The 22,656-nt window shown below is 40.8% G+C and overlaps 1 protein-coding gene and 1 long non-coding RNA gene across 3 annotated transcripts in view; both read right to left on the bottom strand.

Moving 5' to 3' along the window:
- The window catches only part of Gpc6 (glypican 6), a 999,201-nt gene that overhangs the window by 956,047 nt on the left and 20,498 nt on the right, over nucleotides 1-22,656 (bottom strand).
- LOC148001142 (uncharacterized) lies at nucleotides 7,375-21,066 on the bottom strand. 2 transcript variants are annotated; one of them, XR_015639053.1, is made up of 4 exons: nucleotides 20,932-21,066; nucleotides 20,325-20,469; nucleotides 17,930-18,076; nucleotides 7,375-9,489 (listed from the first exon to the last, which is right to left on the bottom strand). It is a non-coding gene; the product is annotated as an uncharacterized LOC148001142 (long non-coding RNA). The 2 variants fall into 2 exon arrangements; XR_015639052.1 differs by having other exon boundaries at nucleotides 7,376-9,489; nucleotides 20,293-20,469; nucleotides 20,932-21,059.

Here is a 22,656-nt window from a genome sequence, read left to right as displayed (position 1 = left end):
AGGAATTATCTTTGAGATGAAACTTCACAATAGATTTAATACATCTTTTAGTGAACTGTGCAAACAAATTAAACATATGGATACCATTTCCCTGCCATACATATGGGTTTAAAAGTTAAAGGAGATATCATTTGCACAATGTGTTGCAGACTTGATTACACCTCCTAATATCTGATTGATGTGTCTTACAAGTGCAATGTGTGCCACATTCCTAGTTATTACTCGACTCCGCATCTCCTCCCTGACGTCTTCTGAATATGTCTGAGTGATGATAACGTTCTTTGAGATGAAAGGAAGGCATGTGTTGAAACACATGAGTTACCCAGCTTTTCTAAGAGAGGACAAAGTGAACTGAACACTGCAAGCCAGTCTCCTGGACCTAAACTGACCAAGTGACACTTGATCAAAATTCATTTGGATAAATCCTTGAGATTCTCCCTGTCATGTGACAATTATGTACACATTACTATTCAGCTATAGTTACATGTCTGGCTAGGCTCTTTTCTATCACTAAATATGAGTATCAAGAAGGGAGGAGGGATGGTGTGAGAGACAGAGGCTAAGAGGAAAACAGAATGGATGGAAGAAGGAAGAGAGAGGGTTGTGGAGGGAAGAGAGAGGGAGAGTGGAAGGTAGAGAGGGAAGGAAGGAAGGAAAGAAGGAAGGAAGGAACTAAAAAAGGAAGCAAGACAGGCAAACAAAAATCAAAGAAAGAAGAGAGGGAGGGAGGGGAAGGAAAGAGGGAGGGGAAGGAGGAACAGAGGGGAAGGGAGGGAGGATAAAAATGGCCACAGCTCACATTCAACTCCACCTGCCTTCTCAGGCCAGGGAAAGGACCATGTGCTAGGGTTGACCTCTCAGACAAAAGCTTCCTGGTCTCTTTCCTTTCCCCTACAGACCAACAACAGTCAGAACCAATTGCAATAAGTTGCATAGAATGTCAATCTTTTCCTTAAGAGGGGTTTTAAAAGTAAAAATTCTAGACGACTATTAGTCCACAGACTGTGGTAGCCTTCTACAGTGTGGGAGGAAGATTCCTCATCCACACGAGATGGCTTTGAGGCCACTGGCATCTGAAAAGCAGACTCTCAAGCTCAGGGGCACCGATGTTGTTCTGCCTGGAGAACTGTCTCGCCCTCTCTGAGCTCTGTGAGCGCCTCTGTGGACCTGGTAGTCTAGGTGTGGGTTTTAGGATGAGGTCTGACCTTACTACTACAAAGCTCTACGCACACAATCCCATTAGTCTCCCTCATTTGTTCTGACCTTACCAGTTGTTGACTTCTGTATCTACAAATATACCTGCATCTCACATGTTTTAGTCAGTATTTCCTAATAAGTTTGATTTTATCTAGTGCAATTGTCTTTGGGCAACTGCTAAATAAAAATAAATACATAAACTCTGACAATGACTTGAAATATTCTCAAAACCAAAAATGTTTTCCCTGGAAAATTTTTCCAGCTTTCTCTGTCTTCAAAGACCACTCTAGTTTTGCTAATTACTGCTACTTTTATCTATCAAGAAACAACCACACAGAAGGAGAGGAGAGGAGAGGGGGGTGGTTTGATGAAAAAATAACTCATTTGGGGACTGGGAAAATATACAAACTAATTTTCTGAAGACAAGTGAAGCACATGGAACTGAACTTAGCACAGGCAGTGAACTGTGTGTGTAACTTCTCAGACACTAACCCACATATACCCCAGTTAGCTTCTTAGTGTTTTCTTTGTTCTTGCAAATCCTGAATATTTAAATCCCACCCTCCCACAAATATGCACAGTCTTGTCTATCAGTTTAGACCAGTTGGCTTTTCTCCACTGGTTTAGAACAATGCTTTTATGTATTTAATTTAAAGAAAGACTGATAGACACAAGACTGGAAATTGTATTGCTTATTAACAAAACTAATGTCATTGGTATGACATTTATTCCTACTTAATAATTTGTTTCATTTATTCTCAAAACCTCCCCTTTCTCTCCATGTTAGCAGACATTGAATCTAGCTTAGAACTCATAACAGGTAATGTAGAAACAGAGAGGAGAGTTGGGATGACTAGATTTTGAGTGGGTATGGGTAATATCCCATTTCTTATCATACTTGACTATGGCCAGGCAGGAGTGCTGAGGTAGAGTAAGTGTGTGAGGTAGAGACGTGGGTTTGTTACTGGGAGAGTTGAAGTGAAAGACTCTGACGGAGCTGGGCAGGAGAAAGCAACTGTCAGGGAACTTTAGTGCGGAAAACATTTGCACCTTTTAATTTTTCAAATACAAATGTGTGTTTCTAACATTTCTCCTTTTAACAAAGTAATTTCCTTATTTGGCCTATTCTTATGTTTAAGGAAATAGTCCACGGAGAAGTGTGACGGGAACCCTCTTGGTTTCTTTCACCCTAACTCATTAGATCAGCTAACTTAGGGAGCTGGAAGAATCGGACCCAGGCAAAGGAAGTTTTCGTAGAATACTTGCCACCCTCTTGAAAGATTCTAGTATTCCCAGTGGCACGGGACTCTAAGTAAAGGGTGCAATGTTTAATTAGAAAACTTACCCGTGAAACAATTCTGCTTAACGGGGACCAGTCTCCCTACGCTTGGGCCATCCCACTGCGTCCTTGTGTCCTTGCATCCTTGTGTCCTTGCGTCTGTCTGCTCAGCTTGAGACCAAGAGATGCATCCAGTGTCTGTTCTGTGCGGTCCTGTTTGTTCTTCTCACTTTCTAATAAACCTTGAGATTCTTATACTTTATATTTTATCCTCTTGACAGTTCCCAACTACTCTCAAACTCTCTACTTCCTCCCTACTCACCCAGCTTCATATTTTTTCTCTATCTTTAAAGAAGAAAGGGGGAGAAAAAAACCACTAAAATTGAAGGGGTCTGACCTGTGCTGTGAACCCAGCGCCACTCCCTTGCTATCAACTGCAAGTAGCAATTGTAGTTGGTGAGGAGGGCGCTTTGTAGCCACTTGGTCCCCTGGTTGTTTCCCTTTTGATTTCAAAGAAATCTAAATTCCAACTAACCTATGAAAAACAACATACAAATGTTCATTCTATTGAACGTTTATTCATTAAACATCATACCTTGAATGTTTATGTCCACAGGACATTTTAGAAAATGTTTGCTTAAACACTGAGCTTGTACCCATAAATGTGATTGCTGACGAATTCTCTTCTATTGAAGCTAGCTGGAGTCATATGAACAATATTTAAATGTGAGGCTAAATAGGCCCTGTATACTCCATCTTTTTATATTTCCATTACTGTCAAGAAATAAACTCGGAATAAATGTAATAAGATGTGCATCCTTTCTGTCTACGTACTGAATATTAAACTTTTCCAATTCAGTGGATTCAAAATGGTTGCAGACTGGGGCTCCATTCATGCAAAGCTCTCTTGAGAGAATAACCTCAGGAATTAATGCATTGATATTCATTTAACACTGCACTATTATAGCTAGTGATTTTAGTTTATTCTTTATCTACTTTAATGGATCCTTTTGATGGGAGCAGAGCATTTATTCCGCTTCCAAACTTTAATCTGTTCTCCAGATAAGCATCATTCTGGGCTTTGATATTCTGCCCTACTTCAGCTCAAAATGAAGTAATTGTAAGGTAGAAGATTTTGAAAGCCCAATCCATATTCAAAGTCTGTTCTCACCACTTGCTAGCAGTATGACCCTGACCTTTCTGGATCACTTTATACTTTAAAATGAAGGTAACGCCATCTGCCTTTGCCTGGGTGTGGGTGGGAGGCCATCTTTCCAGACAGTGCTTTTTCTGGAACACTTGGTTTTGAAGGAGTAAAGACAGATACTGCATGACATTCAGCATGCACAACCGCAGAGCGCGATCCTTCAGCAAACACTTGTTTCATGTCTACACCTTTACAGATGTGGCCCCCACATGTAAAAGTGAATCTAGGTGAAGGTTAGGAAAAAGCAAGGCAAGGGATGACCAGCGCGCAACACCATCCACATTCATTTTACTCCGTTTTTTTCTACACAAGTCTCCCACCTCCGTTAGCCATTTATTTCCATTTCTTTTCCTTTCCTTCACTTAAATAAAAACCTGTAAAAAAAAATCTACAGAACATTCTCTAGGTACCTACAAAAAAGATGCTTCTGAACCCGTATTGATGGAGGAAATGAACGAAGAAGTCTTCTTATTGGCACTCGGGGCAGAACATTCTTCACGGAACAAAGAAAGCTTTGTTCTGATCCTTTTCTACGTGGCCCTGAGGGTTCTAGAAGGATGATGACATGGACTGGATACAAGCACACAAGCACTACCCTCCGAGGTAAAAAGATGTGGTCGGGAAGCCTGGTGGATGCTGGGATGTTCTAGCACTGACCTTGTGAAGTCGACCTGGTCGTGTCACCTGTTCAATCTCCACATCAGTCTATGTATGGTACCACAGGATCCCTATCCTCAGCTAATATGTGAGCATACATAGCTGTGACATTTACCCCGGTCACAAGAGAAGCTCAAACAAGGAAGCTTCAGTGACAAATCTCAAAGCAAATCTTGCAATTAATGTAAGCAAAGCGGTAACACCATTCCCAGCACTTCCAATTTCTAAAGAATGCACAGAGCTTTTATTCACGCATCCCATATTTTCCTGCCAAGGTTCGGGAGGCAGCATTGCGTTCTGCTGATATTAAAAGCAAACAATAGAGCCGAGCGACCCAGAGCCCTCCTCGGTGAGGACGCTCCTGCTTTGACACTAGAATCCTGGCGCTTCCCTAAAGTTTTATTCCAAGAAATATTGTTCAAATATGATCAAAATGAGTATTCCTGCAAAAGTAATAGGTGTCAGGTGAAAAGACAGCACTGTAATCAAGCGAATGAAGGAAATACTGGAATTTGGGGCACTAATTTGAGATAGTATATAAAGAAATAGCTCACATAGGAATGGTTGTAACTGAGATCTCGGAAGACAGTTTACAGAAGTGCATTGTTGGTTAGCCTGTCTGTTTCCGTTTACCTCGTAGCATATCTCAGGAATGAGTTCCCAAGCCTAATGGCTCTCGAATGGTTTGACCCTGGGCTCTGGGCTGTAGACTGGAGCTAGAAACGTGATTAAAGCCTACTGAATTAAGAATTCTAGAGGCATGGTCCAACAATGGCATCTAGAAGCCTCTAGATGACTCTAATGCACGCTCAACAAGGAAATCACTCATCATTGAGAAAGTTCTCCCCAACAAGTGAAAACATGGGTTGTCTAACATAGTTGCGAGAGAGCATTTTTCAAACTGAGATAAGTCTTTAATAACAGGCAGCTTCATATCAATTTGACTGCATATATATGTGTGTGTGTGTGTGTGTGTGTGTGTACATATGCATACATATATGATTTCTTCTTTACCTGTACCTATTTTGATTTAGAAAATAGCTATTGATTTACAAATTAAATAATTTATACAAAATTCTTTTATTTATTTCTCATCATTTTAATTTTTATTCTTTGCTAAGCAAAATTCATGTTGATAATTTAATGTATATTACACTATATATTTATACATAATATAGTAACATATATAATACATTATATATGTATGATATGTATCACACACATATATATATACATATGTATGTATATATACACCTAGTTTTCCTGTGTATCTCCTGGAAATTAAATAATCCAAATGTCTGACACTGATAGATGAAGAACAGAGGTGAGAACTTACTTATCATTACCTGTGGGTTTTGTTTATTTGTTTGTTTGTTTGTTTTATTTTGATTTCTTTTCAAAATGTCCCTTTAGGAAGTACCCATAAAAGTCAAAACCAGAGGTCAAGGCTGCAGAAGGTGCCCACCAAGGGCTGGAGGGTGCAGAACGGAGACTGTACAAGGCAGAGGCATTCAGGGGCTAAAGTTTCAGTTTTGCAGAGCGAGAATCTCCTGGAGATCTGTAGCACAGCCAAGTGACATCCTAATTACTAGCAAACAGTAGATTTATTGAAAATGAGATGCTCTGTCTTATTGGCATCCTCAGTGATTCTGATATTCCTCAATTAAATAAAATCAAAAGTTGAAAAATCCTTGTTCATCTGACCCAGGGGAAAGTAAGGATGGTGGAATGTTGTGTGGTTGGACATAAATGTGCTGTGTGTCTCGGCAAAGCTATTCTAAAACCATGTTCTGAAGCAAGTGTTTCACAAAGTAAACTATAAAGTCAATAAGACAAACAGAAGGGTCACCACAAAATTATTAGTGCTGAAAGCAAACATTATTACAATATCAATATGCTCTTCCCAAGACCCACAGTTCTAAGAGAAAAGCTATTTAATTCATGGAGACGTGAGATGTACTTACTTATTTCCAAACTAAGGAGTGTGATTTGGAAGCGGGGGGAAGGGATGGAGGTTACTATCATAAGTTTATGTTAGGAAAACAAACATGGAAACCCTTGAGTTGACTGAAGGAAATTCCTCCTGTCATTCACCCTATAGGTTCATATTAAAGTTCTAGGCATTGAGCTAATCTGGGCTAAGTGCTGAAGATGCCAAGGCAAAAGACTTCGGCCTACCTGGTTCAGGTTTCCGTTGCACAGAGGAAACACTGAGGAAAAGCAACAGGAAGCAGTAGGGGGGAACAGATTTGAAAGCCTATACTTCTTTGTACCAGTCTACGGGAACCCAGGGCAGGATATCGGGGTAGGAGTACTTAGATAGGAACAGAAGAAGAGCCCACCCAGTGCCTGCTTATTGGCTTGCTACAGGCAGCCCAGGCCCACCTGCCTAGGGATGCTACCACTCGGAGTGGTACAGGATGTTGCCTCACAGATGTGCCCAAAGGCCATCCCATGGGGGAAGTCCTCAGTCATGGTCCCCTCTTCCTCGGACTGTTAAATGGACAGCTGAAGCTATGGCACAGAACCGGGGTAAAAAACAGGACATCAAAAAAAAAATGAAAAGGTAAAATTATACCCAACTGAAAATTGAGTCATTTAAAACAAAGAATTCGTGAGTGAGTGATCATTTGACCGTGATATGTCATAGGATTTGACAGCACCGCTGAACATGTCTTAGGCAGTGGACAAACCGTAGCATTACAGGTCCATGCTCAGATCAGGATTTGAAGAATTGGCTTCTAATAAAGACACCTTGGTTCAGATTGATCAGACAAGGGTTTGGGAGTCGTGGAAGCATTTATTATAAGCCTTTAATGCCTCCAACATAATCTTGAGTTTTCTCCGCCAGCATCCGTCATTACTGTTTGTACGGTGCCTGGCAGTTTATAAAGCACTTTCTCTGACATGGTGTCACCTGATCCTTACTACTCCTAATTGGCAGATGAAATACCAGGATGAAGAGAGATTAAGTAACTGGGGAAGGGTCACTGCTTATGACTTTCAAAGCGAGCACAGAAACCAGATTTTCTTTCCCCAGTGTTATTATTTGTGAATTACTTCAGCCACAGGAAAATGAAGAGGCGACCTTTGTAAGACACTATAATTAAACTAATAATTAACAGAAAATTACACACTTATGACATGGTCGGGACGCCAACAAACAGAACAGGCAAAGAGCGCTAAGGGAGGTATCTTTCTCTGGGCCTCTCATCCCCCGTCTCTATGTCACGGTTCCACATATGCTTTAACGTTTTGGAAGGATGAGCTTCGATCTCCAATGACTTAATGAATGTTGACTGTAGGATGCAAATAAGCTGATAGAACATAATACCAAGCACCCTGATAGGCTGCCGGGAGACCGAGTCAGCTGGCGAACACATATGCAAGAGGTTCTAGAGTAGACAGCCGTCTGCAGTCTCATCTTGTTGCCTCTTCCAAGGGAGAGGCACAGTCCCTGGGCCTCCAGCCCCACACGTCTCAGTTCTAACAACAGATAGGATCAAAGCTGGCAGCAAATCACCAATAGTGACTTCTTGGCCCATCTACTGCCCAGAGGTCCAGGACCTTCCATGTGCATCCTGAGGTCGCTCTTCACAAGAACAGCCGAGACATCTGGGCATCTGGTCATGCCTGAGGCAGATGAGCAATTCTGTTCACTTCTGTGATTACAGAGAGAGAGAGAGAGAGAGAGAGAGAGAGAGAGAGAGAGAGAGAGAGAGAGAGAGAGAAAGAACATGCCTCTCCAGACCTCAACACTCTAATGTAAGAAGAACATGCTGGGCGGTTGGGGATTTAGCTCAGTGGTAGAGCGCTTGCCTAGGAAGCGCAAGGCCCTGGGTTCAGTCCCCAGCTCCGAAAAAAAGAAAAAAGAAAAAAGAAAAAAAAAGAACATGCTGATAAAAGGCCCAAAACCATTTCTAAACATATTTTTGGTTCCTTGTTTTCAAACTTGGGGTAAAATAGTCTCTTATAGAAAAATTATATGGTATTCTAGTTGATAAATTGAATTTTTCTGTGTCTAAAGCCTCAGATGATAAAATATATGCTCAGAACTCACACTGGGCAGAAGAAACCTTTAATCAACGGTGGCTCCAGGACCCAGCTAGCTTGCTGGTTTCAATGTACATGTTTTTGCCTGGGGCATTATAGAGAAACCGAAATAGATGTAAGTAACATTTTTTTTTCTTCTATTATGGAATGGGTTACACCACCTCTCCTATGTCCATGTGGAACCCTCACTCTTGAGAGATCGGAACGAGAATTCATTTGAGAACAGGACCTTAGAAGAGGTGATTCAGATAAAATGAGGGAAGAAGGATGGACTCTCATCCATGCGCCTTCATAAGCTGACGGCAGGAGAAAAGCTGCACCCACAGAGGTGCCCAGCCGAGCGCGCACAAGATCAGGTGAGCACACAGGGACAGAGGCCCTCGAATAATGCCTAACCGACTTCCGCTCTCAAATAATACCTAACCAACTTCCTCTCATCTCTAGATCCTTGAGTAAAGAAGATCCCGTGACTTCTGCCACCAGCTCGTTCTCCTGGCTGCCCCAGCAGCTCCAGCAATCTGACCACAATCTGGGCTCCTGCTCACGCCGTGATCGAGCCCCATTGATCCAGTCAAATGTATGTTCTAAAGAATCTAGACTTCTCATTTGCGTGACTCATAAAACCGCGTCACGTCTAAAACAAAGGACTCTGCACATGTGCACAGCCTAGAATTGATGACAGAAAAAATAGTTTCATGTACCCAATTAAGGTCTTAAATGAACCATTTTTAGAAAAACAACCATTAAGAGCCTTCAAAGACTCTCCCCAATGAGATGAAAAGGACTCCTCCGATGGCTTCGAGCATCTGCGTGCAGCATGTCAGAGCCGGCCGACCCGAGGCTTCAAACTCAGAAGCACACTGTGTAATAGTCCCCGATATTTTTTTTTTTTGACAAATGCTTGATTTAAGCAGACTTGAGCAGCCAATCAAACCGTGTGAACACTGGAACTCGAGCTCAGATATCGCCAGTGTCTGGCTCCAAATCCTCACTCTCTTTTTTCTCTTCTTTCGTCCATCTCTTACTTTGTCTCAGTCTTTCAAACAGTCCCAGGAGGAAGCCTAAGTTGCTATTTGATATGGCCAGGTAAAAGCATCTGGAGGTACAGGAAATTATAGATCAAAATTAGGATTAGTATAAAATTACGGGCCATTACCAAAGAAGAAATTTGGCAATTAGCTGAACTATCTGAAATCAAGATCTTTATGTGACAGGTTTGCAAACAAATGGAGCTTTGGAAGCTTTTTAATTAATTTATTTATTTTGGGCTCTGTGTGTATGGGTGCAGGCATGTAAATCTGCCTTTGTAAATAGTGATTTTTATTTGTCCTGTCAAATAAGGCCTGCGCACAGAAATGTTAGTATCTCGCTTGTACAGAGTCATGTATTTTAATAATACTGTAAACACTTTAGAATGAAATTTCGCGTGGCAAAAATCTCATATCTTCCTCTGAAACCTATTTGTTATGGCACTGAATATAATGTCCTAATAATGAGGGCATTGCTTTGTATATTTAATACATGGACACTTGCCAGAGTAAAAACTCATCTAAATCAGTTGCAAAAAATAGCTTTCCTACATCCCATAATTTCGTTTCGCTTACTGTTTATGTGTTGTTCTTACCACAGAGAATACCTTGGGGATCTCATAAATATATGGCTATAAATACCGTTTGTATTGAGTATGTAATGCTTGAATGAATGAATGAATGGGTACATGGCTTCCTATCTTATACAGGAACTGTAAAAAATTAATCTTTGATGTAAAAGAAGATATTCACAGCAGCCAAGTGTACAAACTGTAGTGGCAAGCAATAGAATGTTAAAAGCCAAATCGCTTTTGGATTTTTAGGGCAACCGATTGTATTAACTCAGCAGCTAAGGGTTCTATGAATACTGTTATGTCGGGGGCATTACTAATGGATTATGTATTCAACTTTAAACAAATCTTCCCTACAATGTGGAGCTCTATTTGCATAGCTATGACTTGGGCTATGTTTTGTAAAAAGTGGTTTTGAAAACGTATTCTTAAATTTCAGAGAGGACGGAAAGGTTTTCCCCAGCCTTGCGGGAACACATGGCCGTTCAGCACACATCTCATTCATTCGCTTTATAAAATGTATTCTAGGGCCTACCGTTAGTTGAGAAGTGGGTGAAGAAATTTCACCTATTGCCTTAAGCGCTGCCTATCTTTCTGTTTGCCCTGGGTTTTTATGATAATCTGGCGTGGCATTTTACAGATAATCAGGCACAGCTTTTCCAAATTCCAATACAGTGAAATATAATTTTGTCTGCTAGCAGCTAACATAAACATCCCTGGGCTGCTGGTGTCTAAAACGTGGAAACGAAGTTGGAAAAGAGGAAGGCACAGGTAATCCGGGGCGGAGTCATGGGGTCCACTGTGTGTGCAGAGATTCCCAGGGGATAAAACAGATGAATATCTATAACCTCATTTGCTGAGTCACTCACAGATATTATATCCAGATAAGACGAGAACAAACTGTGGGAGCTTCGCTCTGATATCTTACATGAATTATTTAAGAATCTTCACAACAATCTGTATTTTACAAAACTGAGAAACCTAAGGTCTCGCTTCTTGTCAACCATTCAAACGTGTCCTAAGGCGCACATCCATAGTCAACAACTTGTCCCATTTTCCAATTTCCTCTAAATATTTTGCTGTTCCAAAACCACTCAATATATAGTTCTACAAACTACTTCTCAAAGAAAACAAAAATTGTTGGGATTTTTTTTCTCGAAGTGGCGTGTTTGACAGTAAAATAAGTCCCTAGCAATGGTTAATTCCCCAGCCAGGTTTAATTTTGTTTATTTCATTCATTTGGCAAACGAGTGAGATTTTGGTAAAGGTACAACCTGTTCAAAAATAAAGCAGGGAAGTAGCTTCGAAACCGTGATTATTATGGCATTCAAAATAGTCTTTCCGACTTTGCCAATGAGATGGCCAGAGTAGCTAAGCTTTCAGGATGTGATTTATCCTATCGTGACATGAGCGGTTAAGATTAACTATAAAATGATAGATTCTCGTGACTGCATCACCATTACAGTCGGCTGTATGTCCGTCTTCGATAAGTGACTATTAATTCATAAGCATGGCCAACCTCACTTAATTTCTAAATGTATAAGGCGTGGGATGCCATACAGTTTATACGCTGTGCTTGTGGTCAATAAAGGAATTAATTTGAACCTTAAGTGATGACAACTCCGGAGTCCGAGTCTGAAAAGGCAACATTAACTTTCAATATTAAAGACCTTTAGCGCTTACTGAGCAAGTAGTTTTGTTTTTCATTTTAAATTCCTGTTTTCAAAGACCATACCAAACATTCAGGATATTGAAAGATCTTACCAACTATTCCAAACTCTGAGATAATTCTATTTGTACTCTTCCAAATAGATCTTATGAAAAAAGCTAAGGGTACAGCTTTTCTAAGACTCAGGAAAAACATGGATGTATTTCAATTGCTCATTGGTCTTCCCCAAGAGTTACTCACACCACCCCATTTCCATCCTCAAGCGCTGCACTTAGACCTGTGGGAACATCCAGCTACACTCTAAAGCCATGCTTGACAGACCAGTCTCCTCTGCCTCACCGAACCTCTAAAGGTTTATCTGGACTGTAGTTCTATTGTTGGATTTTGAGATGGGTCCTTCCCACTCAGCAGAACTCGCCAGCATCCTGCCTCAGCTTCCAGGAATGAGGAAGCTACAGAATTCCAATTGAAAAACAGGAATTACAGGATACCACTATGTTCAGTTTTGTATACATATATAAATATATATATAATAAAACAATATATATAATGTCAGTACCCTTTTTCTTCATATCTTGCTCATTTCCGTGTTTTTCAGACAATGTCTTTACTGTCAGAATCAGGGTGGATGACACAAGCAGAAAAACAAAATATTTGGTCCCTAAATGAACTGAAGGAGCTTTAGTTGAAAACTGAGCAAAGGCAGGGAGAGATGTCCCCTTGGATAAGGACATTTGTCACTGGTATTGAAGACAGACTTGGATCCCCAGAACCCAGAAGGAGAGACTACACGGCAGTGAATTGTTCTCTGACCATGGTACACACATGGCTGTGCACACACACAAATAAATGTAAACACACTTTTTATTAAGTTGAGGGAAACAAGACAACCGAGGTTTCAAGGTCTGGAGTACACTAGAAGTGTCAACACAGCAAGCAGTAAGGGCTCCTGCGAAGGAGGGAGGAGGGAGCGTGAGGTTCACGTGCTCTCCAACACGCCTAACCAGAGAGGGAGGAACCATTTTAAAAAGGGATAGATGAGACAGGCAAGGTGGAGTTCGGCCTTTCAACAGTGCCTGAAACATGAAGGGAAGAGGATCAGGAGTTTCAGGCCCACCTCATTACTCAGGAAGTTAGAGGCTGGCCAGCCTGATATACATTTGACATTGTCCCAAAAATAAAAATAAAACAAGAGAAGTGAATGAAGGAGCCCAGCCCACAATATGACCTCTCCCTTCTCTGTGAATAAATTTTCTAACCTTCTTTTTGCTACACCCAAGACTAGAGAGTCCTCTGAGTGTCCACATGTACCGTTAACCACAAAACCCAGTCTACTGCCCAGACCTCGCCATACTTTATGTAGATCTAAAATCCGTCTTGGGCTCCATGTGCTGCTTTCACCGTCATGCTTCTGTCAGGCTACACTGCTTCTTAGTGGTTATCCAAGTACAGGTGCTAAGGAGAAAAATCATAGACGGCAGAACTGGGGGCATGGCTCTGGGTAAGCAGGCAGCATACGAGCATGAGGTATGAGCATGAGTTCAGATCCCGACACCCAAGGACGTGACTGTAGAAAGTGCTCCCTGGCTCCTCCGATGGCATGTACTGTACATACTCTTCAGAATGGTGCTGTGTCTACATATGAAGTGATTACTTACTTGAGGTAAAGGGAAGCAGTGAAGGAAGGGTTGAGAAAGGAAGACTAAAGGGTTAAGAATGTGAAGCACATGGCGGGAGAATTGCGGGAGCTTTAATTTACCTCTATGTTTAGAAATTAATCTCAGACTGTAAAACTGCAGGGGGGTACGTTGCAGCCGTCGACGTGCATATAATATTGATGAACACAAAAGTAAAAGCCAAACACCCAGTCCCAACGAACGGAGCTAAAGATGAGTGACATTCAAACGTTCGTTGGAGAAAGTATGGGTCTCAGCTATGGCTCAGTCCATTTGAGTTAAGTTATCTTGTGCTGCTATTGCTAAGACACTACAGAAGGCAACGCAACATGAGGTTACAAACCGCACATGCACTTCCCATGTGCTCATGAAGCACACAATTGTTCAAAAGTCAATTCTGCCACAGGGCTGGTGAGACGGCGCAGTGGGTAAAGGCACTTACTCACAACACGGGTTTGCATGTAAAAGTAGAGGAGAGAACCAGTCAAGTGTTGACTTCAGACCTCCCCATGTTCACCATGCTACGTATGTGCTGTGCATTACCCCATGAACTAACATCATACATGACATAATAACACAGTAAGAGTAAACTTGAAAAATGTTATTAAAATAATAATACTGTAAACAAATCCTACCTATGGAACGGATACCAACTGCCCTGGTGTGGGTACATTAATCAATGTACACATTCATTTCCTAATAACTATCTCATAATTCTTCTTCCATGTACAAATCAACACAACCCACTTCAGAATATTATTTATATAGTGCTCTAATGGTAGAAATGTGCCCTGAGAAAACCAAACAGTTGTAGGTGATTTATTTTTAGCTTATTAATAGGATCTGAATTAGGAGGCTAGTTATTAGGGATAAAAAGGATGACTGACTACAGTAAAACTGTATTTAAGTCAGCACTGGTCAACAGATACAAACGCTTTCAACATGCCGACTGTGTACAGAGAAGATACACCGTATCTTCCACAAGAGTTATAAGTGTGCTAATCTAAATCCATGTAGTATTTTTTCTATTACTAGTGATTAGATTAAAACTCAGTAGCTAAAAAACTTATAGAAGCTTTCTTAACCCACAGCCCCAGGTAAACTAGGGGACCAATCCTATAAACTGCTCCTTAGGCTGGATGAAATTGTCAAATTTATCTTTAAGGGAGACAGTGGGCAATGATTAAATAATGGGTTTTTTTATTCTTCTCTTTCTGAATTCTGGAGGCCACAGTCAACATTTTGGACTTCGATTGTGAAGGTGAGCATTGCTTAGGACGCTTGCACTCGTCTAGCCTTTTCTAATCCATGTAGCGTCTTCGTTTGTAGAGCGTCCTTCAGAAATGAAATATCAACAGGAAGGGCAGAAGCATTAGACAGGGTTTTTTGTCCAGGGATCTGAAAGAATGTCGATACTCTCATTTCCAACTTCAAATATACAAAGAGATTTTAAAACCAATCAGCAGAATAAAACGAAGGGAGAACATGGCAAGCACTTAGGAAGAATTCAAGCTCCTGGTTAGAAACAAAATCCCATTGAGAACTGGAGGACCTAAACAAGGGAGAAGGTTCACTGTCATCAAGGATGGGGCCTGGCGTCTTCTTGGAAGAGGCCAGCCTTCAATCTCCAGTCCGAAGAAAATCTCATCCCTAAGAAAACTTTTATTTTTAAAATTGCAATTAAGTAGCTAATGACGAACAGGAATCAATTGAGCCCTCATCCCCAAGTCTCCTGCATATTCCAAAGGATCAACATGTCAACCTCATAGTTTAAGGCTTCGCTGCTCCTATTAAGAGAACCTGATACAGCTGGCTTTCATCCCTACCAAACTGTCATTATGCCAGCTTAATTTGAGGTTTGCACATTATTTTCTTTATAGATCGGTAAGTCATAAAGTAAAATAGGTGTCACATTCTGTTTATACTCTCTTCATATCCTGAAAACATGAGCCCCTCAGTTCATTTTTATGCAGGAATTTCAAGTCATCATTTCTTTGTGCCTCTTGAGTAATACATGACAGACTATAGAATAATAAATCACATTTTACTACTCAGAGAATGGCAAGAGCTGCAAAGCTATATATAATTCTCTATCACTTCTGCCCTCCATAAGTGATATTTACCAGCACAGCCCTAACTCTGACATCTAATCTCCTTAAATTCTAATCAAGTTATTAACATCACTTTCATTTCACTGGATAACACTCATCCTTCTTTATTCCGACACCGAGGCGAAAGTTAGCAATACAGTCTTTATATGCTACCCAACTTGCCTGCCCTAAACCCTGAAGTTTCTTAAGATTCAAAACATTTAAAATACAGACTATTGCAGGTCAGCGCAATTCAAATATTGACTCATGAATACTCATATAATTAAGTTTCATTCTTCTTTCTCATAAACGAGACTTCTGGGTCACACAAAGTCTAATTGCTTCTCTGCCTTGATAATGTATATTTCCTGGTCTCGTAGACTATGATCCCTTTAACCAAACATGTGGTGACCCTTTTATTTCTTCAGCTCACAAGCTTCCAATGCGAATATTAGTCAAGCATGCTAACAGTGTGTACATAATATATTAGCAACAAGATATTATGCTGTCATAACAATATTCAAGCAACAGATTATATATAAGTAAAAAGAACCCACTATGGTACATATTAATACTTATACTTACAGTAAGTAATGTCAATCTGTAAACTATCCATAGGCCTTTACTGAAAAAGCAAAACAAAACTAGCTCCTACCTTTGCTGAAGTTTTGTGTGTGTGTGTGTGTGTGTGTGTGTGTGTGTGTGTGTGTGTGTGTGTGTTGGGGAAATCAAAGAGCATAATCAGCCAGGCTAGCTGTAATAGTTGCAATGGTTTCTCCAATTTCAAATTCATGATTGGTCATGTTCAAATTTTACAGTAGTTCTTTCTAAGAGTCAGAATTCTCCTTTCTCCTGTCTTTCCCATCATGTATATTATTATGATTGCTTCTACGGTGTCTTATAGAGTTACATCAAGAGTTTGAAATGTGTCAGCATTTAGCAAGAAATCAGTTGTACCCAAATGTTACTGTTGGAAAAAAGGAAAGACAGATCGAAGAACTGGGTTAACAGACTTCTGAAAGGTTCACTCTGATCTCTCCACCCTTCCTGAAGCTTCTCTGAATGTGCACTGGAGGCAGGAGACCTGCTCACTTGGATGGAGAGTAACAGGAATCAACTACTCGTTTTCTGTTCTCCATTGACGTAACATACATATTGAATCTTTCTATTTGTTTTCCAAGACAAGATCTCTTTATATAGCCTTCATTGTTCTAGAATCAACAATGTTGACCAGCCCAGCCTTGTACACGCAGAGATCACCTGCATTTGCCTCCTGAGTACTGGGGGTAGAGATGTGAGCCATCCCTCCTGGTTTCAAGCCTATTTTATGGTCATGACTTTCTGCACCAATTGTGTGTTCTCCCTAAAGAGAAATAAATCCCAAAACTCAATCAGAATGGACACATCTGTCTGGAATCCAGACAGATTCTCCAGAAGTCCAGATCTTTGAACAAAACTCAAAATACCCCAGTAGTACAAGATAAATGAGTTATTATCAAACAGGGTCAAGATTAGCAGACACCACAAGTCTACCCACAGGTATCATCATGTGACTAGCACACAGACAGGCTACGTAGGTATCATCATGTTACAGACACCATCCAATCTTAGGTAAGATGGCTTCTTCTTCTGTCGCTGAAGTGAGAATGAATTGGTCCAAAAGATATAGAAAGGAAAGTGGGAATATTGGTCAAGCTGTTCAAGCTCTGTAACTTTATTCCCAGTGAGAATAGGAAGATAAATGCTCAGTACAGTGAGAATATGAACCTGTAAGAACATTCACTATATTATTGTTTGTAATATCAAAAAAAGAATTAACTTGGATGGCAGAGTATATGCCACTGGCCAAGTCACTAAGTATGGATATTAATACATTGTAATAAAAACGAATGCTCTTTGGGGAGAGGGTATAAGAAACCAGCCCTTTAGCACTGATTGAAGTATATCTCAGAATGAATTAAATGAAAAAACTTTTGAGTAAGGAGTAGAGGAGGGCATGGTTTGGGTTACTATATAAACACATCTGTGCAGGCAGCAGCCGTCAATGCCAGGGTCACCACTACCTCTAAGGAGGAATGATGAATGCCTGTGAAGAGGCCAGTCTTTTTGTACTGTCTGAACATTGTTGTATTGCCAGTTTAAAAATACATTTCAAAAACTAGAAACCCCTGGATGGCTTTGTCACAGCGTGCCGAGTGTTCAAGCTTCAAGGAGCTTTTGACCCCCATTGCATTTACGTATACGAGGAGATGAGAGTAACCCAGCATCAAAGGACCCACATTCTCTCCACTTCTTATGATTGCTTTTCTCACCCATTCTTCTCTCAGAGCCCGGTCACTTCTTCTCTGAGGAAATGCTTGAAAGTATTGTTCACATAGCAATTGTCACCGCAGACCCCTTAAGACAGAACCTGGGAAAGGCAAATGCTATTTCTGCCTCAAGAAAAGTTCTGTATGCCAAAAGAAAAAAAAGGGGGGGGTTGGGGGTTGGGAAGAACTTACCCTAAAATGTGAAAAGATGAGAAGTGAGAGTTGAGGGTATGGTTTCTATGGCAACGTGCCCCAGCCTTATAATCAGAAAGCATACATCCTGGCTTCACCAACATCACTCTCATTAATGATCTGGTTCTTTAATACAGCCTACACTGTCTATAAACAAATAGAAAAGGAGATGAGAAAGACTATATATGGAAGACTATATATAGACCAGCTAGTTCCTCTTCATTAATCCTCTTTCCAAAGTAACATTGGCTATGCTCAGTGCTCTTCCCCAAACCCTAGGTTAACACTGCAGAAGTGAAGAGAGAGCTGAATCCATGGTTAAGAGGGTTGTCTGTGTGTTCAACTCTGGACAACGTGCATATAAAACAGAGAAGCTGTGTGAGTCCGTCTGCCGTGCAGGTTAATATCTCAAAGAGCAACCCTGTCTCTCAAAGAACATTTCAGTGGCTGGTTTTACGTAATCTCCATAAGAGTTTAAAGGTTCCCTTTCCTTCCATATGAAGGAATTATGAAATGATGTGTCAATCACCTTTATCCATTTGAACATAAAAAAAAGGATACATGGTGCATCTATACCTATTTCAAATAAATAATACAGGATAGAATACTACTAAATAAAAAAAATGGCAGATAAACTCATTGTTAAACTGTAATGGATGTCCCTACCCTCAGAAATACTCTGAAGAAGATAGGAAGCCTGGAGAAGCCTAAGCATCATCAAGTCATTCTCAGAGTTGAGGAAAACAGGATTGACAGTCCCAGTGTTGGCTTGCAATCACTCTGCTCTCTCTCTCTCTCTCTCTCTCTCTCTCTCTCTCTCTCTCTCTCTCTCTCTCTCTCTCTCTTCCAGTTTCCTGGTTCATGAGCTCCCTTCTTAACTTCCCACACCTGGGGGGCTTGGCTTCATGGTAGCAACAAGCATGTTCGATAGTCAATACAGCTCACAGAAAGGAAACTAAACCTACTAATGTCTCTTGTTCTCTGGGTTGGTAGGAAACAGAGCCTTCCTTTTGGTTTTGGAAATTTTATCTGTTACTGCAGGAATTTGTTTCTCATTTCAAAGAGGCTGGGACAAGTGTCTAACTGTCTGAAAACAGATAAGGACGCCCTTCAAATCATGACTACCTGTAGCTTGAAATTAAACTAATAAATACCGAGCTAAACTGACAAGGGAAATACAGTCAATTATACTTTTTGTCACAGTTACTACTGAGATGCTTGAAATACTATTTTCTCAGTACGTTTTTGTGGTTTCCTGAGGCAGGATCTCAGGTGACCTGGGCTATTCTCATCCTTACCATGCAATGAAGGATGGCCCTGAACTCCACATCCTCCTTTCTTGACTTCCTAAGTACACAGGTAACCAGCTTTTCCCATGCTTTTTGTTGCCCCAGGTTCCTAACATATTCCTTGTCTGCCTTGGTAATCCAGCATTGACTTACTGTCTTCGTCTCCCACTTAACCACTTGAAACAACTGTGTTGCCTCTTGCTCAAAAGCCAAAGGAAGTGAAGGTCTGTAACAAGGTAAGTTGAACAGTCTGCCTTTGATTTTCCCCTCCTGTAAGATGACAGGTTGGCCTTGTGTGCTACGGATGACATGACTATAATGATGTTCTAGGTGCTACCCAACTATATTGCTCGTTTAGTGACTGTGCACCTACTGCTCAGTTTCAATGACGAAAGCATCCTGTGGCACTTCCAAGCCCCAGGACTACCTGCTAACAAAAGATGAGTTCTGAGAGTCGTTTATCCTTAAACTCCAATCTCTATAAAGTCTGACATCACAGTGCTTTCCAATGTCTAAGCATTTCAGGTACCTGTGCTAGTTTCAACTAGAATGCCCCCCATAGTCTCGTCTATCGGAGCACTTGGTCCCCAGGTGGTAGGACTGTTTAGGGAGGTTACGGAATCTGTAGGACGTAGGCTTTTAGCGTTTATAGCCTATGTTTTGAGGAACGAGAAAGCACGCAGTTATTAGTGTCACTGGGCCATTAGGTAAAGCCAATCTCAAAAGCCCACCAAGAAGGCATTGCATTAAGAAATCATGAAGTGAGAAAGCGATTGATTGGTTATGGCATGTTTCTGGTGTGTACCTTGGATCCCTATGTATTGGATGGTGAGCAACCAGGATGTTCTATGTAAGACCAGAGCTGAGGTGCAATAGCTGCCTCCTGCCTGATAAATAATTCTACACCATACTGTAGTAGACTAACCCTCTGACAGGAATAAAAAGCTCAATGAAAAAAAAAAAAAAAAGTCAGAAAGCAAGTGAATAACTTCCAGAAAAGGGAGCCTTTAAGAACTTTGCTGAATAATCAAAAGCATGCTCACAAACAATAAAGCAGAAGAAAAGAGTATTTACCTTCCTTAAGGATTATATTGCAATACACTTACGACTTAATAAGAAGGATTGATGCAGATTCCTAGAAGGGATCTAAAATATTTAACTCTCTCATGATTTTCCCCTTTAATTTCCCGTCTGTCTCCAAGGACTCAACCATACCAGAACAGGGTCTGGAAGCCAGGCTCAACAGGATGCCTGTGGAAGAGAATTTCACAGGGTAGCAGCTGTGAGTCATCTCTTAGATAGTTCCTGAATGCAAATTAGAAAGACAGTGGTTGGGGTTGGGGATTTAGCTCAGTGGTAGAGCGCTTGCCTAGGAAGCGAAAGGCCCTGGGTTCGGTCCACAGCTCCGAAAAAAAATAACCAAAAAAAAAAAAAAACAAACAAACAAACAAAAAAAAAAGTGGTTGAGAGATCACAGTTGAAAGAAATGTAAAAGAAACTAAAATCTGTTCGCAATCCAGTTCGCAAAGAGACTACACCTCTACCCCAGCCTGCAGCAAGCAATCCCTTGCCTTTGTCCTCATTTAGATGAGCCAACTACACGCTATTGTTTTTTAACAACCAGAAAAGGCTAGGAGCTAATGTTTAAGTAAAAGATAGTCTAAGGTTTGCTGCCTCACCCTCGCTTCAAGGTCACCACCATTGTACGCTTACCTCCACTGCACACAAGTTAATTATTGGCGGATGAAGGAAAGGATTTGCTGACAGCTACCTGGAAGTGAAGAACTAGGGATAGACAAACAAAGACAGGCAGAGCATGAGCCAAGACGACAGCAAACAGCTCAGCGTGAAGGTCATCCATGGATAGGACTGTGCTGGCCAGTGAATGCTTGGCAGTATAAAGTCCCACCTTCAGGCCTGTGGCCAGGGACACTTGAAGATACAGCCAGAACTTTGCTGAGGCCACTTCTGTCTCCTGAATGAATCCATTGCTGCCACTGCTTCTTTGAGTATTCAGTGGCCAAGGCAAAGACCAAGACGGGTACTTTTGAAATCATGGATCAATATCCTAGATGAAGAGGAGCAGGGAGCCCGCACCTGCCAACTTCACTTCCTGTAACTGTAGAGCGTCTCTGCCTAGCATCTCTTTCAGAGTGACGGGAACCAGCTACAGAGCAAGGCTGACTCTGACAGAGAGGGCGGGGATTTCTCTCACCTAGAATCCTGTCAGAATAAGGACAATGTATCAGTGCATGCTTACAGAATAGCTCCAAAGCTTTTCTAGTAGTGGCCTAGGTATTCTTCCTAGAAGACTCTAAAGATAGCAGGTCCTGAGATAATTCCCCTTACATTCTTGCTTTTTCTAATAATTATGAGTTTGGTGTCCCCTAACACTGAGGACAGAATGATAGTAAGTTGAATTTAGTCAAAGGACTTAAGAAAATTACCTCAAAAGTTAATTTTATACTCCCTGCACCAGTTTTTAAATTTATTAAATGTGAATGATTTATGTGCATAATGAAATTATGAAAGGATTATATAAGATGGTGTGAGAGTTCAAAATAATAAGTTGGTCCTAGAAAGAGCTCAATAAATGTTCTAATTTATACTCGGTTGTAACATGAGGTTGATTTTTAACAACCTCACTATATCTAGGTTTAATATCATTAAAAGGCAACCTTCAACTGTATCAAAAGGTCAATCATTTGATTCTTTCATTATAGCACGAGAAAAGAGCAGAGGGATACTGTTTTATCATTTTTAAAAGATCTGTAGAATAGATCGTTGCATTTGGTGTAAAATTAAAAGTTTTATAGAAAAGTGTTTTTTTTAGAAGCAAAGTCTAAGGTGAAATACATAGAACTCTCTGAAGACTAAGTCGACAGCAATCATGCACATACAATTTGCTTATCCCTGTTCCAACACAGTAGATAGTAAGAACAGTTCAATCTCAGAACAGCCATTTCTCCGGATACTCATGTATCCAGTCTGATTGGAAGTTACATTTTGCCTTATACCTTCCACTGAGAACCCTAAGACTGGGCAAGCTCCTTGAGGGTCAGTAGCTCTTGGCCATCCAAAAAAAGAAAAAATTATCTACTAACATAAAAACTGATAATATGTTAGACTGGAAGCAACAGCATTCAAAATGCTTTTCATAATCAATAATACACGCCAGCTGGCCACAGTCCATGCAAAGGGCACTTTCCAGAAGCCAGTGACGACTAGGTCATTGTAGGTATTCGTGACATTCATGTCAGGTACATGCAACACTTCATCTGAGTTGGGCACTGAAGGTATTCCAAGGATAAATCAGACACAGTCCTTCGGAGATGCTGATAGTTATAGTTTACATCATCGGTGAGAAGTTAGAATGTGATTTCCACTCCAAAATGTTCCTAAGGCATATTATAAGACAAGGAAGGAATTATTCCTACT

Source organism: Rattus norvegicus, chromosome 15, assembly GCF_021556685.1.
Source record: "Rattus norvegicus strain SHRSP/BbbUtx chromosome 15, alternate assembly SHRSP_T2T, whole genome shotgun sequence".
NCBI classification, from domain to species: domain Eukaryota; kingdom Metazoa; phylum Chordata; class Mammalia; order Rodentia; family Muridae; genus Rattus; species Rattus norvegicus.
Note: the sequence above shows the minus strand (reverse complement) of the source record. Positions and strands in the feature narration are given on the sequence as shown.